Source organism: Mirounga angustirostris, unplaced genomic scaffold, assembly GCF_029215605.1.
Source record: "Mirounga angustirostris isolate CCGP_5_RB_7025 unplaced genomic scaffold, mMirAng1.0.hap1 SCAF_2, whole genome shotgun sequence".
NCBI lineage: Eukaryota > Metazoa > Chordata > Mammalia > Carnivora > Phocidae > Mirounga > Mirounga angustirostris.
This window is the reverse complement of record NW_026991710.1, coordinates 152481027-152496790: the sequence shown is the minus strand read 5'-3', so window position 1 is coordinate 152496790 and position 15764 is coordinate 152481027. Positions and strand designations below refer to the sequence as shown.

At 36.3% G+C, this 15764-nt stretch overlaps 1 protein-coding gene across 11 annotated transcripts in view; it reads left to right on the top strand.

Annotated features, from left to right (window-relative positions):
- Window positions 1-15764, top strand: part of HMBOX1 (homeobox containing 1) — a 213612-nt gene that overhangs the window by 67610 nt on the left and 130238 nt on the right. For 10 of the 11 annotated variants that reach the window (XM_045880094.2, XM_045880091.2, XM_045880090.2 and 7 more), the window contains exon 2: window positions 4051-4145. The exons of the other annotated variant lie outside the window; for it this stretch is intronic. The gene's annotated coding sequence lies outside the window, so the exon portion shown is untranslated. The remainder of the gene's footprint in view (window positions 1-4050; window positions 4146-15764) is intronic. 11 annotated transcript variants of the gene reach the window in all.

Genomic DNA, 15764 nt, shown 5'->3' with positions numbered 1-15764 from the left:
AATTATTTAAACAATGACTTTCACTCAACTGGAAGCTCCATGAGAGTAGAAATTATATATGTTCTTGTTCTCTGTTATATTGCTGTTGACTGTATGTATGCCTATTGCCTATAGTTCCTGAAACAGTCTTAACTGGGTAAATCGTGTGCATAGATGAGTAATGGTTCACAAACATCATTTTGACAAACATTGGACCAGGAGTTCTGGACCCTAACATTCTGTTCCCTGGCTTGCTTACAACTGACTGTCAGTTCTTTCTTAACCTTTCTGTTTTGGAATCTAAAACTTAAGGAAACCTGTTCTGCCTACAGGGCAAATGTTCACAGGGTACTGTGAATGGGAACATTAAATGAGAAATGTGAAGATACTTTGAAAAGTCTAAAATGCTATTCAAATATAAAATTACATGAAATAGTGATATGTAAGTGGAAGACACTGTCACGGATACAGCGGGCCATGTAACTGTTATTTATTCTTTAAGCCATAGGAATTGCATTTCAAGGTGGAATTTAATCTCTACTTCTTGTACATTTGATTTCTTGCTTATTTTACAAATTATAGCTCGCACTATCCATTGTTTAAGGTAGTGAATATCATTTATTTCCACTTGTGAAAAACGTATCAGTCAAAATTGCCTAAGACCAGCCTTCAAATACCATAGCAAGCCCTATGGTATTAATACAGACCTCATCTTTCACAAATGGCTTATCTATGTGTTTGTTAATTACTTAATACTACCTGCTGTGAGGCATAAAGAGATTGTATATGTTACTTGAACAGAATTAAGATGGAATAGGAAAACAGTTAAACAAATTGAATGGATACTTTGTTGTATTTTTGGAACAGGGCATGATACCCTCAACTTTTAAAACAAACTCTCTGTTTGGTCATTCCATAATTTTCTTCTACTAGCCCTATTAAAATATATTTATGTTGCCCCCCTCTCTATTTTCTGTTCCCAGTTCTTCATACCATCACCCTTTTTCATTCCTCTAATTTTTCTTCTTTTTAACTTCAACAATTTGGGTTGCAGGGGAAAAAAACCTGGCACTTAATCAAGAACATGATCTCATTGCTTTCAATGGCTTAGAAAAGAAACATTTTAAAGCAGTTGAAAGATTTCACTTTGGAAAGTAGGTACTGCATAACTAAGTGTGTTGGTTCCCAGCAGAGCCTTGAGTAACCTCTTTCCAGCCATCCTCATGTTTTTTCTCTTCTACTTCCTGTTCAGTGAGCAATAGCCTAGGTTTAAAAAAAAAAAAAAAAAGCCAGTAAGACTTTCCTTTTGGCTCTCTTGCCAGGATATTGTTTTCAGTTCTTTCATCCTGTGCATAATACTTTTATATTTTTATAGCATAATTATTTCTAGGCTTCATCCATCTATATAAACATGAAATATAACTTTTAATTCCCTTCTGCTCACACAAACCCTCCAGCCTTTTCAGAGTTCCCTTAGGTATTTCTGGGAGTCTATGAGTAGAATGTAACGTGTTTAGGAACATGAAGTGAATATTCTTTTCTTACAGCCTGCTTGGGAAGTCCATCCTCCTTGAGCTACCCCAATGCGGTACCTTTTCACTGCCACTGCTGCTCGGTCTTCTATGAGGGACAGTAGCCAGGAATTCTGCCTTTAGTGCTTTTGGAGTGCCCAGGAGGTGCAGGGCTGAATTAGAGAGTTCCCCCTACCTCCCATCTCTGTGCCACACTTTGTACCCAAATCCCAAACGGTAGAATTGGTGCTCACACTTTCAGCCTCTCTTGAAAAGGTTTCTTACCTTTTCCATCTATCCCTTTATTTCTGGGCTCAAAACCAGTTCAGAGAGCCAGATGGAAAAAGACACCATGCCATTTCTTCCATTGTCCTTATTTCATCTCACCCTCCTCCTGCTCACCCTCTCAACCGCCTTTAGATTCCTGCTGAAATTTGCATCATCAATGGTGTTGCTGAATTCTTAGTCATTCTTGGAATTAACTGAGTTAACCTGTTACATCTTTAAAAGCTGGTTTTTGAATAAGTACCTTTGCTATAAAATTCAAAAGATACAAAAATATGTCCAGTGAAAAGGCTAGCATCTCCATCCCTCAGGTATCAAGTTCCCCACTGTGGGGGAATCAGTATTACCAGTTTCTTCTCTATCCTCCTAGAAGTGCTTTATTCCTGTATAAACAAATCTATATAGTTAACATATACTTCCCCACTCTCTCCCTTCTCCTTTGCAAATGACATATATTTGTATTAGTACATCAGGAATTTCCTTATTTTTTTTATGGCTGCATTGTATGGTTATATCATAACTTATTTATCTTGTCCCCTAATGGTGGACATTTGGGTTTCTTCTAAACTTTGCCTATTAACAAATAATGCCGCAGAGAATAACTTTTAACGTAAGTTATTTTGCCCGTGTATGAGTGTATCTGTGGGGTAAATCCCTGGAACTAGAATTGCTAGGTTGAAGGTTATATAATTTGGTACCTGATACATTTTCAGTTACTAAATTTTTAAGAGTTTGTTTTTGATTTCTAGCTTATATTCTAGACTCCTTTTAATAAATTAACAGGCTCACCACCTCATTCTATTTGGTGATTGCTCAGGCAGTACCCAAGTAACATAAATAAATGGACCAGGAGTAAGGAAAAAAAATAGATTTAGGGGGCGCCTGGGTGGCTCAGTCATTAAGCGTCTGCGTTCAGCTCAGGTCATGATCCCAGGGTCCTGGGATTGAGCCCTGCATCGGGCTCCCTGCTCGGCGGGAAGCCTGCTTCTCCCTCTCCCACTCCCCCTCCTTGTGCTCTCTCTCTCGCTGTGTCTCTCTCTGTCAAATAAATAAATAAAATCTTTAAAAAAAATAGATTTAGTTTTTGTTTTCATACTTTTCAGAGAGATAAAAGTATAAAGAATTCTTTCTCTAGCCTAGTACAAAACTCAGTGTAAGCTCAGTGATAAATGGCAGCTAATACTTAGTATCTAGAGATGGTAGGGACTGTGGTGAACTGAAGGATGCTTGCCTTACTTAAAGTCAGGCAGTGCCATACAATTTCAGCCAGTTTTTGGCACACAAGGTATTACAAACTCAGTGGTGACTCAGTGGTGACAGATGCTGTAAATTTTTCTTTAAAAACAGAAACCTTCATATTTATATCCATGTCCTAACTTCAAAATTCCATGTAGACCAAACAAGATACATCCATGGGATTGATCCAACTTGCTGAGTCCCCAGTTTATGCCCTCTACTATTGTACATACAGAGGTGGCTTTTTGGTCTATTTCTCTAGCTCTGACTCCCACTTATTCTGGTTCTTTATCGTCTGCTATCAACTATATACTGCCTCTAGATATTCCAGTGATTGTTAAATATTTAGTTCTGTATATCACCATTGTCTGTCTTCTTAAATCTTCATTTGGAATTTCCTTCAGCCTTAATGAGTCCAGAATCATGAGATTCTAATATCTCACTTCTATTCATTTAGTCACCATATCCTATGACTCCCAACAGGCATTTTCTATTTTATCTTATTATTTTTTTAAGATTTTATTTATTTGTCAGAGAGCACAAGCAGGGGGAGCGGCAGGTAGAGGGAGAAGCAGGCTCCCCGCTGAGCAGGGAGCCCGATGTAGGACTCGATCCCAGGACCCTGGGATCATGATCTGAGCCAAAGGCAGTTGCTTAACCAACTGAGCCACCCAGGCATCCCAGCATTTTCTATTTTAGAGGTGTAGACTGTTAGAACTTTAGCAGGCAGGATCAGAAAATACTGCTACTCATTATGTTCTCTCCATGATCTCTACCAGAATTCTTTCTAGATTTTGGTCATTATTTGAAGGGCCTGGGAGGATATGATCATAGATGTTAATAAGTATTAAAATAAAACTTAGCAAGAAAGGTTTTTCCACCTGTAGTAATTCATGGCATCCTTTGAGTATGTTTTGTTCTATGAGGTATTGGAAGAGGAATTAATACTTTGAGCCAAAGTCTCCAAACATTGGGTTATGATTCCTATTGGACAAAACTCTTACCTATCTACTTCATGTCTTTTTATCCCACGTTTCAGAATTTCCTACTAGAGAGGGTTATACAGTTGTCTGTATTACCTCTTCCCTCCCTCTTGTCAGAGACTTCCATTGCGCCCATCCCAGTCCATCAAAGGTGAGTACACAATTTTGAGGACATAAAAGTAATTCCTTTCAGATGACTGGAAACTACTGCCATTGATGCTTTTTCTCAAATGGTCGAAGTCATTTATTCATAATTAGAGTAATTAAAAAGTTAGAGGCACTATAAAAAATTGAATTTGGTTGGGGCGGGGGAAACTTGGGACAATGAGTCCTTGCAGTTACTGGGGGAAAGCAAGCCTTGTCCAAGCAGTTCTTGGCTGGGAGCTATCTAGCTCTCGATTTCTGCATAGTCATGAAACTATTTTCTCTCATAGCTTAGTTTTCCAAATAAACTCCCCTCCCAGGGGCACCTGGGTGGCTCAGTCGTTAAGCGTCTGCCTTCGGCTCAGGTCATGATCCCAGGGTCCTGGGATCGAGCCCCGCATCGGGCTCCCCGCTCTGTAGGAAGCCTGCTTCTCCCTCTCCAACTCCCCCTGCTTGTGTGCCCTTTCTCGCTGTGTCTCTCTCTGTCAAACAAATAAATAAAATCTTTAAAATAAATAAATAAATAAAAATAAACTCCCCTCCTGGAAAGCCAGTATTCTCAATACAAGCCATTAGATTGTTTTTCTGATAGTCTCCTTAAATTTGTTTTCTGTTAGGTTACAATAACCTTTCTGAAAGATTACAAAGGAGCAAGGGAGCTAACATTTCTGGGTGCCTACTTTAGGAGCCTTTTTTATGGTATTTTGTTTTAGTCCTCATAGTGACCCCTTCAGGTAGATATCACTGCTCACAATTCAGAGGAGGAAACCAGCGCTTAGTGAGATTAAGACATTTGTACAAGATCAAACTGCTAACAAGTGGTAGAAGCTGAGATTTCAAACACGAAACCATCTTGCTCCAAGTCTCTTATTCTTTGTATTATTCCATTATACTCCCAGTTTTGAATTTTAGAAGATTATTTTGTTAACGATGTGTCACAAGGAAAAGAATGGAGGTAGGGAGCACAGTTGGAAACCATGGCATTAATATAGCAGAAGAGAAGGTTTTAAGTAAGATAGAGAAGGTCACAGATAAAAGAACCTGTTGAGGGTAATTAAACCATTGGTTTAGCATATACTTGTGTTTTGTTTTAGTCCACTGTATAAAGAGTGGATTTTTCAAGCTATAAATTCCAATTTAAAATGACAACCTATCAAATATATATTGAAATTATTAACGCTTAGTATTTGGGGATATGGCATAAAGTATAAATCAGAATTTTAAGACTGAATCATTCTTTGTCCTTTGTAGAGATTGTCTTTAATATGAATGTGCTTGATAGGTATTTTTAAATCTTTCCTTTTAGTTATACATTAATTCATATAAAAAAGTAGTAAAGATCATGGGATACAGATTTAGCACATTTTTTTTATGCTGGTTAGCATAATACGAAAACATAATACGAAAGAATTTAAAACTGATTTGAGTCTGGAAATTATTCCAAAGATTGAACAAGTCTTGCCACTTGTAATTAGATATAAATCCATAGTACAGAAAGTGCTTTTTGAGAGCTAGTAGTATTTGGTAGCATACAGTAAATAATTTAAAATATTAATACTATATATTGTATGGTGCATTACACTTTATCATTATAGTTTGAGAACTCATGAGTTTGTCAGTAGATATCTGAAGAAAATAATTCAGAATAAGGAATCTGAAATACATGAAGATTATATTATAGCAAGTAAAATTGAGATAAGCCATTATGATTCTGGAGTAGAATTTGTGATTTTGCTAGGAATGGCCAGGTCATGGGGAACATAAAGGAACAAAAGAAAGAGAGAAAATATGATGGTATCTGCACCCCCAGGATTTTAAAGATGAGCATGAGAAAGCTGTGGGCTCCCTGACTCAGGTAGAGAGCCTTTTCTCATGACTTAAGATGCTTTTTATGCCTGTTCAGTTGGGCAGTACAAAATGTGAGGCTCTAAAATAACTGTAGTAGACTGTGAGGAATGCATGGAATAAAAGAAAGTGCAGCTGTCCTTGGGATTCTTACAGTGTTATAAGTTTGGGGATAGAGCATAATAAGTTGGCTCCCTGGAATTTGTTTCATTTCAACTTCAGTCGTAAAACATTATTTGATTGGCCACCTCCTTAGTTTAAATTATGTATTAGCATATCCTCCTGAGATGTTGAAGGTAAAACACTTCTCTGCTTCTCTTGCAAGGGAGAGCATATGAATTCCCTCATCCTCTACCTTTGTATCCTCCTTTTAGCACTCACCCCCTAATAAATGGACAAGAGGTTGCCTCAAAGCTAGTCATATGAGTTGTTGATGATGCTTTCTGAAGTCAATGTAATGGATGCTGGGAATGCCCCAAAATAGCATTTCTATTAACTTGTTGTTGATATTATCAGAAATTCTACCATTACCAATTCATAAGTTTCCTATTAAATTGGGTCATCCCTAGTAAAGCTATTGATTTAATTTCTATCTAACCAAGATAATACTTAGCATTTTTAATAGAAATATTCAACCATAGGTTCCTCTTTGATCTGGCCTTCCCAGTAGCTCCCACTTCTTTGATTTCATGTTCTATTGTTCACGCAACTCTAGCCACACCATCCTCAGTGGTATTCTTTAAACATGATGGACAGTTTCTGCCTCAAGGTCTTAATCTTGAATATTTTCTCCCCTTTATTTACATGGCTTGCTTCCTAACATCATTCAAGTCTTTACTCTGATTTAGCTTTATCACTGAGGCTTTCTCTGAGTACCCTATTTAAAGTTGTAACGCCACCACCCACAATCCCTGAATGCTTTCTCAGCTGTATTCTTCTTTGTTGTACCTACCATGATCTAAATACTGTATATTTGACCTTTAAAAAAAATTTTTTTTTTGCCTTTCACTACAAGAAGGTAAGCTTTATGTGAACAAGGATTTTGTTTTGTTCATTGCTGTATTTCCCAGTGTAATTTCTCACATGTAGTTAGATGCTCAGTAAATATTTGTTGAAAACATAAATGAGTGAATACAAGGTGCTACAGGATTGAGGCATAAAAAGAAGTGCCTATAGGGAAATTGGATACCAAACAATTATCTCATATTTTTTGTTATGATACTGTTTCTCAAAATATGTTAAACTATATTAATCCCTCTCCAAGAAATATTTGCCGGGGGCCAACTATGGACAGCTTCTGTTTGCATATTTATAACAATTCTGAACTCAACAAAACCTTCCAATGACATGCATTTATAGAGACCCTGTGTTTCTGGATGACTAAGTGGAATTTTTGCTTTTATTTATTGGTAAACTAGCGTGAACACTAACCTGGGAGTCAGGGTTTCTGGCTCCTATTATCGATTCTTTTTTTTTCATCTGTAAACAAGGTGATTGGAAAACACTGTTAACATCTATTCTAGCTTAATCTAAGATTTTATGATTTACCTTAGTATATCTTAATGAAATCTCTTACTCCAATTGTATAATTATTTCATTTATTAAACTCTGGGAAACTGCTGGGATAGGAGAAATGCAAAACAGGAAGAAAATACTGGATCTGTCAGAAATGCAGAACCACAAGTTTTTGCTCTGGAAGTTGTTTATCAGTATATTATGTACTCTGCCTGCAAAAGAAAATAGAGGCTTCAAAGCTGTATGAATGCTTGAGCCATGGATCAAGGCATGTGGATTGGTTCTGTGAGTAAACTGTTATATTTTAACATCAAAATATTCTAGATGTATGTCAATAGGAATCTTTTTGTGTATGTTAATCAAGGGGATAGTTCTATTTTTGAATGATAGTAACACAGACTTTAAAAATTAATTTATAATGATGATAGGCTCTACCTTCAAATTAAATTTTCCTGTTGTAGTGAAGTAGAATTCTATCAAAGTTACCTTCCGTAATGAATAGCGATTTAAGTTTAAGTTTTCAGCTTAGAGTATTGATTGGTATGGGAAATAATAGGAAACATTTTGGCTAACATTATTCTCAAAATTGTCTTCATGCCTAGACATTACATTTTATACACCAGATATGGCATTGCCATATTAGAGTTCTTTCTTGTTCTCTAAACCAGTAATTTCCAAGTAGTATTACCTCAGGAGCTGTTTAAAAGTGTTCATGGAAAGGTGCCTGGGTGGCTCAGTCTGTTCAGTATCTGACTCTCGGTTTTGGCTCAAGTCATGATCTCAGAGTTGTGGGATCGATCCCTGCATCAGGCTCCACGCTCAGCATGGAGTCTGCTTGAGATTCTCTCTCTCTCTCTCTCCCTCTGCCCTTTCCCCCCGCTTGCACACACTCTCTCCCTCTCTAAATAAATTAAATCTTTAAGAAAAAAAAAAAGTGTTCATGGATCCCTACATCCAATTATTTGGATTCGGTAGGTCCAGAGTTGGCTAGGGGTTCTGTGCATTTAATTCTGATGCACAGCACAGTTTGGGAACAACTGTTTTAAACCGATGTGGAGAGGAAATGCTGTCTGCTACAATATATTTGTACTGCAATTCAGTAAGAATGAAGTAGGGTCATGGTATAACTTAACGGTAACAACTCTGTGAGAGTCAAGCACCCTGAGACTTCCATAGTAGGGAATGCAAAATAGTATGATATAAACAGTAGCCACTTCATGTATTTTAAACTTAAATAAATTTTAAAAATCTGAAACTACAAGTCCTTCAGATATAAAAGCCACAAGAAAGTGATGTCTAAACCGACAGGTATAAAGGTGGTCATGGTTGGAGTCAAGTACATTTGAGGCCACATATAAAGGCAAAGATGTTGGCTCAGCCTCTGACCTAAGGATAAGTGTTTCCTAACATTTCACAGCATAGTTCAATAGAGTTTAGTGACCTTCTGTTAATAATAGAGAAATGTACATTTTTATTTTCAGGTTATATCATTGTTTTAGAATGGAAAAAAGTAGGGAATATTTTGAAGGTAACATCAAAAACCACCAAAACCTGTAACAACTTTATTAGACCACCATAGTAAATGCTAGAAGGTATGTGGCAGTCATATGGCTCCTCTGATTAATTGTATTTATTGATAAAGCTTCAAGATCATCCAACAATGAAGTATAGTAACCTAGAGACTCCTTTCTAGAAGCCATAAAAAATAGGAATGTTCAACCCTCTTCTATCTATTCATGAATTAGTTCAACAAATATTGTAGTGCCTGTTATGTTCCAGATACTACTTTAGGAGCAGGATCAGATAATGGACAATAGTGACACAGATAATAGACAATGTAAATATGTGATATGCTGAAGATTAATATTTGCTTAGAAGAAAAAGAAAGCAAAAGTGAAACTGTTTTCCTTTTTTAAAAAAGCTGAGTTTAGGGAAGGGAAGTCTGGGATAAAAAAGAGGCCTGGTTCAGTTAACATCATAGATGTTTAATCACTGCCTCTTGAATGAATGTGCAAAAAACTTGTCTGCAAATTTAGTACACACAAAATTGAGTTGGTAGAAGGAGAAAGTAATATAATTTTAGGTCTAGGACAAGAAAACTAATAGTTCCCTGTATTCTGCTCTGATTAGGCTCTTTATAGAAGTATTGTGTTGAATTTGGGGAGCCGCTTTTTAAGAGAAGACAGGATCATGACAAATGAAGAAACTGTGTCAAACTGGAATCAGGACTGGGAATATTTAGCATGGAGACTCTTCGCAAGATTATGCAGATAATTTTAAAAGCTGCCTTGTGGAAGAGAAAAGAAGAAATTTAGACTGTATTGATTCAGCCAGACAAGTGTGTTGAAGTTATAAGAAACCGTTTAGAATCTATAAAAGGAAGATCTTTATCAGCAAAACTCTCCCATTAAATTTCCCTGTCACTGGAGATGTAGGAAAAGCTACATGAGTCTATAGGTCTTTAAAAATTTGACAAGTAGTATATGTAATAATTCTTTTGGAATAAAAATCTCCATGATATGCGGTATCCTTTAATCACGAATCATAAGGAGTAAAACCTGATGTAAATATAAGATTTTTTTAGTGGTGTATCTGTTGCTTAACTTGTTGCATAGTAGCTATCACAATTAAATATTGCCCCTGAAAAATGATAAAAAACTGTATCCCTAAACTTATATTTGCAGAAAGGTGAAGCCTGATGTAAGTACTTATATAGTTACAGTTCTAATAAGAAAAGGAAAGTCCATTAGCTGATTGACATGGGCAAGTAGTGTCTTGTGTTAATTCCCTACCTCAGGGGATTGTGAGATTAAATGAGTTTGTATGTGTAAAGCACTTATCCAGTGAGTGTCTGGCCCAGGGAAGTGTACATTAAATAGTGGTAGTAGTTGTTATTTACAGTTTTATTTATTTATTTATTTTTAAGATTTTATTTATTTATTTGACAGAGAGAGACACAGAGAGAGAGGGAACACAAGCAGGGGGCGTGGGAGAGGGAGAAGCAGGCTTCCCGCTGACAGGAAGCCTGATGTGGGGCTCGATCTCAGGACCCTGGGATCATGACCTGAGCCGAAGGCAGATGCTTAACTACAGAGCCACCCAGGCGCCCCATTATTTACAGTTTTAAACTACCTGGAGGCATTATTTGAGAAATTAATATTCTCATCTAGATGAGTTTTTAAAAATTCGTACTATCTGTGGTTCTGTTTTCCTCACATCACCAAGCATTCTTCACTGCAGAACTCTGCATGTACCTCTCAAATCACAGCTAAATGTGGCAAGGCCTCATTTATCTAGCATTGTCCAGGGGAAAGTGTTTGACATAAATGAAACAACTTCTGATTAACTTCCTAAAATGTAAACTTTTAACTATTTCAACTTTTAAAAACAAGTGTATCACATACTTTCCTGCCTTTTGTGTTTAAACAATAGACCCCTAAACATGACTTTAACTTTTTGATAAGTTAGTGTTATATGTATGTGTGTGTAATTAAATAGTTGTTTTCATGTATTTTGTTCTTTTCAGGGAGCTGTCATTTTTTTCTGTGGTAAAGCTTTTTATACACTCCCACCACTTTCTAAATTTCTCTAATCTACTCTGTATTTGGAAACCAGATATTCAGGCTTACTAAGAATTACATGTTAAAATGATTAAGATGTCTGGAATTTGCTTGAAAATAATTAACAACTCCCCTCCCTTCATTATTCCAGCTGGGTGATAGGCACTTAAGCGTTTATTACTCTAACTGCCCTTGTACATATTTGCAAATTTTCATAATAAAAAGTTCTTTAAAACCACCATTAGGGAAAGAAATTGTATGGTAGCTATATGCAGGTCTATGTATATTCATTTCTTAATTTTTATCTTTATATGGATTCACAGGAAACTTAGTATTTATCTTTGGACAAAAGGACTGAGAGCTAAGGGGAAGGGATGTTCACTTTATTTTTTCTAGTGGAGTTTTTTAGGACCTTTTTTACCTTCATGTATTATGTTTATTGATCTCTTTTTAAAAAGATTTATTTATTTATTTTAGAGAGAGAGAGAGAACATGAACAGGAGGGGCAGAGGGAGAGGGAAAGAGAATATCAAGCAGACTCTGTGCTGAGCATGGAACCTCACACGGGGCTCTCAGTTCCATGACCCTTAGATCACGAGCTGAGCTGAAACCAAGAGTTGGATGATTAACTGCACCACCCAGGCGCCCCTTATGTTTATTTATATATATTTGTGTGTGTGTGTGTGTGTATGTTTCACTGGGTATCTAGTCAGGAAGAGGGTTCACTTCTATAAATTCTATGAATTCACAGTCTCTCATTTGAAAATACTAATAGCATCTAACTTAACAGGATCATGAAGCTGTGTACCTCTGTATTTTAAAACATTTTTACTTTATTTTAAATAGACAGTTTAAATGGTAACACTGGGTTCTGTGTGTGGTGCTGAATGGGCAGTAAAAGGAGCTCTGTAATCTTTGTTTTAAAATTCTGAGAATTCTTTTTTGATATCCAAATCTGGGCATAAGGGGTGACTAATTGATGTTTGCAATGTCTACTGTCCCCTCTCCTTTTGATGGCTTGCTCACACTGCCTGTGCTATAGCTAAGCTAACTCTTCACCCTCTCTTATGCTTCCCTTTCTTCCTAAAGCCTTATACTTCTTGTTTATTTCTTTCTTCCTTGATTTAAATATTCTGTCCTTCCTGTGTTTACTATTATTGAGTGAAACATACATTCTGAACTGCACAGCATAAATTCAGTTGTAAATCACCACTGATATACTGGAGTCACAATTAAGCATTTCCTGAAGGTGGGAGTATAAATTATTTCCTCTTTGGGAGGCAATTTGACACAACCTATCATAACTTAAAATGTATATACTCTTTGTCAAACAGCTTCTCTGCTGGGAATTTATCATAAAGTTATATTCACCTTTGTACAAAGATGTATGAAGAAACTGAATGGTGTTTGGGTGGAAGAGAAAAAGGAGTTTGGGGTGGGAGGCAGACTATAGGTCTTTTGAAATTCATCTTTTCTTTAAAAAAAAAAAAGACAAAAAATTTCACCTTTTCCTTTACCATTTTTTATGTTAAAAAGAAAAAGTGGGGTTAAAAAAAAGCCGCCTTACAGGTAGTAAGGTACCTGTGGATTATACAGCATCTAAAGGTTCTTATTCCTAATGGATTTTCTGGATTATATTTTTATAATATAATAGTATATAGTATATAGTACAGTAGGCTTCTTCTTTGTTCAGCCTGACTTTGTGTAGGATTTTGACAACTCTAAACTCATCATTTGATAATTGAGTCCATTTCTGATATTAGGAATTTTTATAATTTTATTGCATAAATGTATATGTATCTATAGATGCATTTATCCTTCCTGACCATATTCCAAATACACATATCCATCCTTAACCCCAACTCCATTACCTGATGACCATCTGTTTTTCTCTCTGTGCTCATGTACTTACATATGTGTGTATGTATGCATATAGCTCTACCACTGACCTAAGACATACACATACAAAGGGGGTTTTGGGTTGTAGTTTTTTTTTTTTAAACCTGATCATATTATACTCATTTGATTGCATTTTACTTTTTTTTACTCAACAAGTACAATGTGCAAATCCACCACCAAGGTACCTAATAAAACTAATTTATTCTTTTTTAATGATTGCATTGTGTTAATAGATCAAATTGTAATGTATTCAGCCATTCCCGTATTGATTGAAAAACTCTGTTTATAAAGACAAGGAATTAGAAAATAAGTGACAGTAAACGTCTTTATACATATTACATATGATTACTTTTATTTCTATATGGTAGATTCCCAGGAACTGGACTACTAGGTTAAAGGTATAAGTACTTTAAATTTTATACATGGTGCCAGATTCCTTCCAAAAGGATGTCATAACTCATTTAGATAATGAAATAGGACAGTACTATTTTGAGGAGATACTATCCGTCTTTTAAATTTTGCTAAAATGATATCTCATTGTTAAACCACATAATTGTTACTTCGCTTTTAGTAAGTTTGAGTATTTTTTATGAACTTGACAACTTGGGTCTGCTCTCTCTCTATATGCCAAATATTTTTTCCGGTTTAATTGCTTAGTTTGTTTATGCTTTTTTCATTTTTTATGTCTAGGAAACTTTAAACTTTTATATCTATCTTTTCATGTTTCTGCTCTTTGTTAAGATTGTTTAGAATACTTGTCATCTTATAAATTATGTTGTAGAATGTATTGCTGTGATTTATTTTTTTCATTTGTCCTTCTTTATACTACCTGGAGTTTATTTATTTTTTAATAAATAATGTAAGATAAAGATCTTTTTATTTTTTTGCTAGATGATAACCAGTTTTGTGGTGATCAATTTAAAAAATAAGTTCTCCTTTCCTGCAGAAATAGAATTTAACTTCTGATTTGTACATGTTTTTCATATGTGCTGGAATCTGTGTTTAAGTTCTTTATTCTGTTCCTCTCATCTGTATCTATTCTTAAGCCAATGCTGTATTGATTTGATTAGGTGTCTTTTTTTTTAAATTTTTTATCATGTTATTTTAGTCACCATACAGTACTTCATTAGTTTTTGATGTAGGGTATTCCATGATTCATTGTTTGCATATAACACCCAAGTGCTCATTGCAATATGTGCCCTCCTTAATACCCATCACTGGGCCAACCCATCCCCCCACTCCCTTCCCCTCTGAAACCCTCAGTCTGTTTCCCAGAGTCCATAGTCTCTCCTGGTTCGTCTCCCCCTCCAATTCCCTCCCTTCATTTTTCCCTTCCTTCTTCTAATGTCCTCCATGCTATTTCTTAGGTTCCACATATGAGTGAAACCATATAATTGGCTTTCTCTGCTTGACTTATTTCATTTAGCATAATCCCCTCCAGTTCCATCCATGTCGATGCAAATGCTGGGTATTCATCCTTTCTGATGGCTGAGTAATATTCCATTGTATATATGGACCACATCTTCTTTATCCATTCGTCTGTTGAAGGGCATCTCAGCTCCTTCCACAGTTTGACTATCGTGGACATTGCTGCTATGAGCATTGGGGTGCTTGTGCCCCTTCTTTTCACTGCAACTGTATCTTTGCGGTACATACCCAGTAGTGCTGGGTCATAGGGTAGCTCTATTTTTAACTTTTTGAGGAACCTCCATACTGTTTCCCGAAGTGGCTGTACCAACTTGCATTCCCACCAACAGTGTAAGAAGGTTCCCCTTTGTCTTTTGAATGTATTCTGAAACATGATCAGTGAAGTCCACTTTGTAGTATATGTGCTGCCAAAGCGAGCACAGTGAAGTCCACTTTTGGTTTTCTCCTTTTTCTGGATGGTTCTTGGACTTCCTGCTTTATAACTTTAAGATCCTATTTTTAAATTAGAGAATAAATCTTTTGGGGTTATTTCTCAATGCAGTCATTTATAAATACTGGGGCAAAGTACTGTGAATGAAATATTTTTCCCATTTTTGTAGGTGTTTCTCTCTAAACTAAATTTTTTTATTAATTTTAACTGTATTATATCGTACCTCTTTTTGATTATTTTTATTAATTTCAGTTTTCTTTTCCTAGAATTGCCTGCATTTTTTTTTTTAAAAAGATTTTATTTGTTTATTTGACAGAGAGAGACAGCGAGAGAGGGAACACAAGCAGGGGGAGTGGGAGAGGGAGAAGCAGGTTTCACACCCAGCAGGGAGCCCAATGCGTGGCTTGATCCGAGGACCCTGGGATCATGACCTGAGGCGAAGGCAGACGTTTAACCGACCGAGCCACCCAGGTGCCCCTAGAATTGCCTGCATTTTGTAGGCATTCCATCAGGTCATTAGCAAAAAGATATTTTTCTCTTTCATTCTGATATTTAAGTCAGTTAATTCATTTTCATGTCTTAATTAGTTGCTATAATCTTCAAGTCAGTGTTGAATTAGTGGGCTTCCTGTTTTTTTTTTTTAAGATTTTATTTATTGAGAGAGAGAGAGAGAGAGAGCACGAGCAGACTGAGGGGCAGAGGGAGAAGCAGGCTCTCCACTGAGCAGGGAGGCTGATGTGGGGCTTGATCCCAGAACTCTGGGATTATGACCTGAGTCGAAGGCAGACGTTTAACCGGCTGAGCCACCCAGGTGCCCCTGGGCTTCCTATTCTAATCCCTGTAATAACATTCATATGGTTAAAATAATAAAAAAGTTTCCTGTAAACAGTCTCCTTCCCACCCTTTCCCTAATCTTTTCAGTTTCTACCTTGTACTCAAAGTAACCACT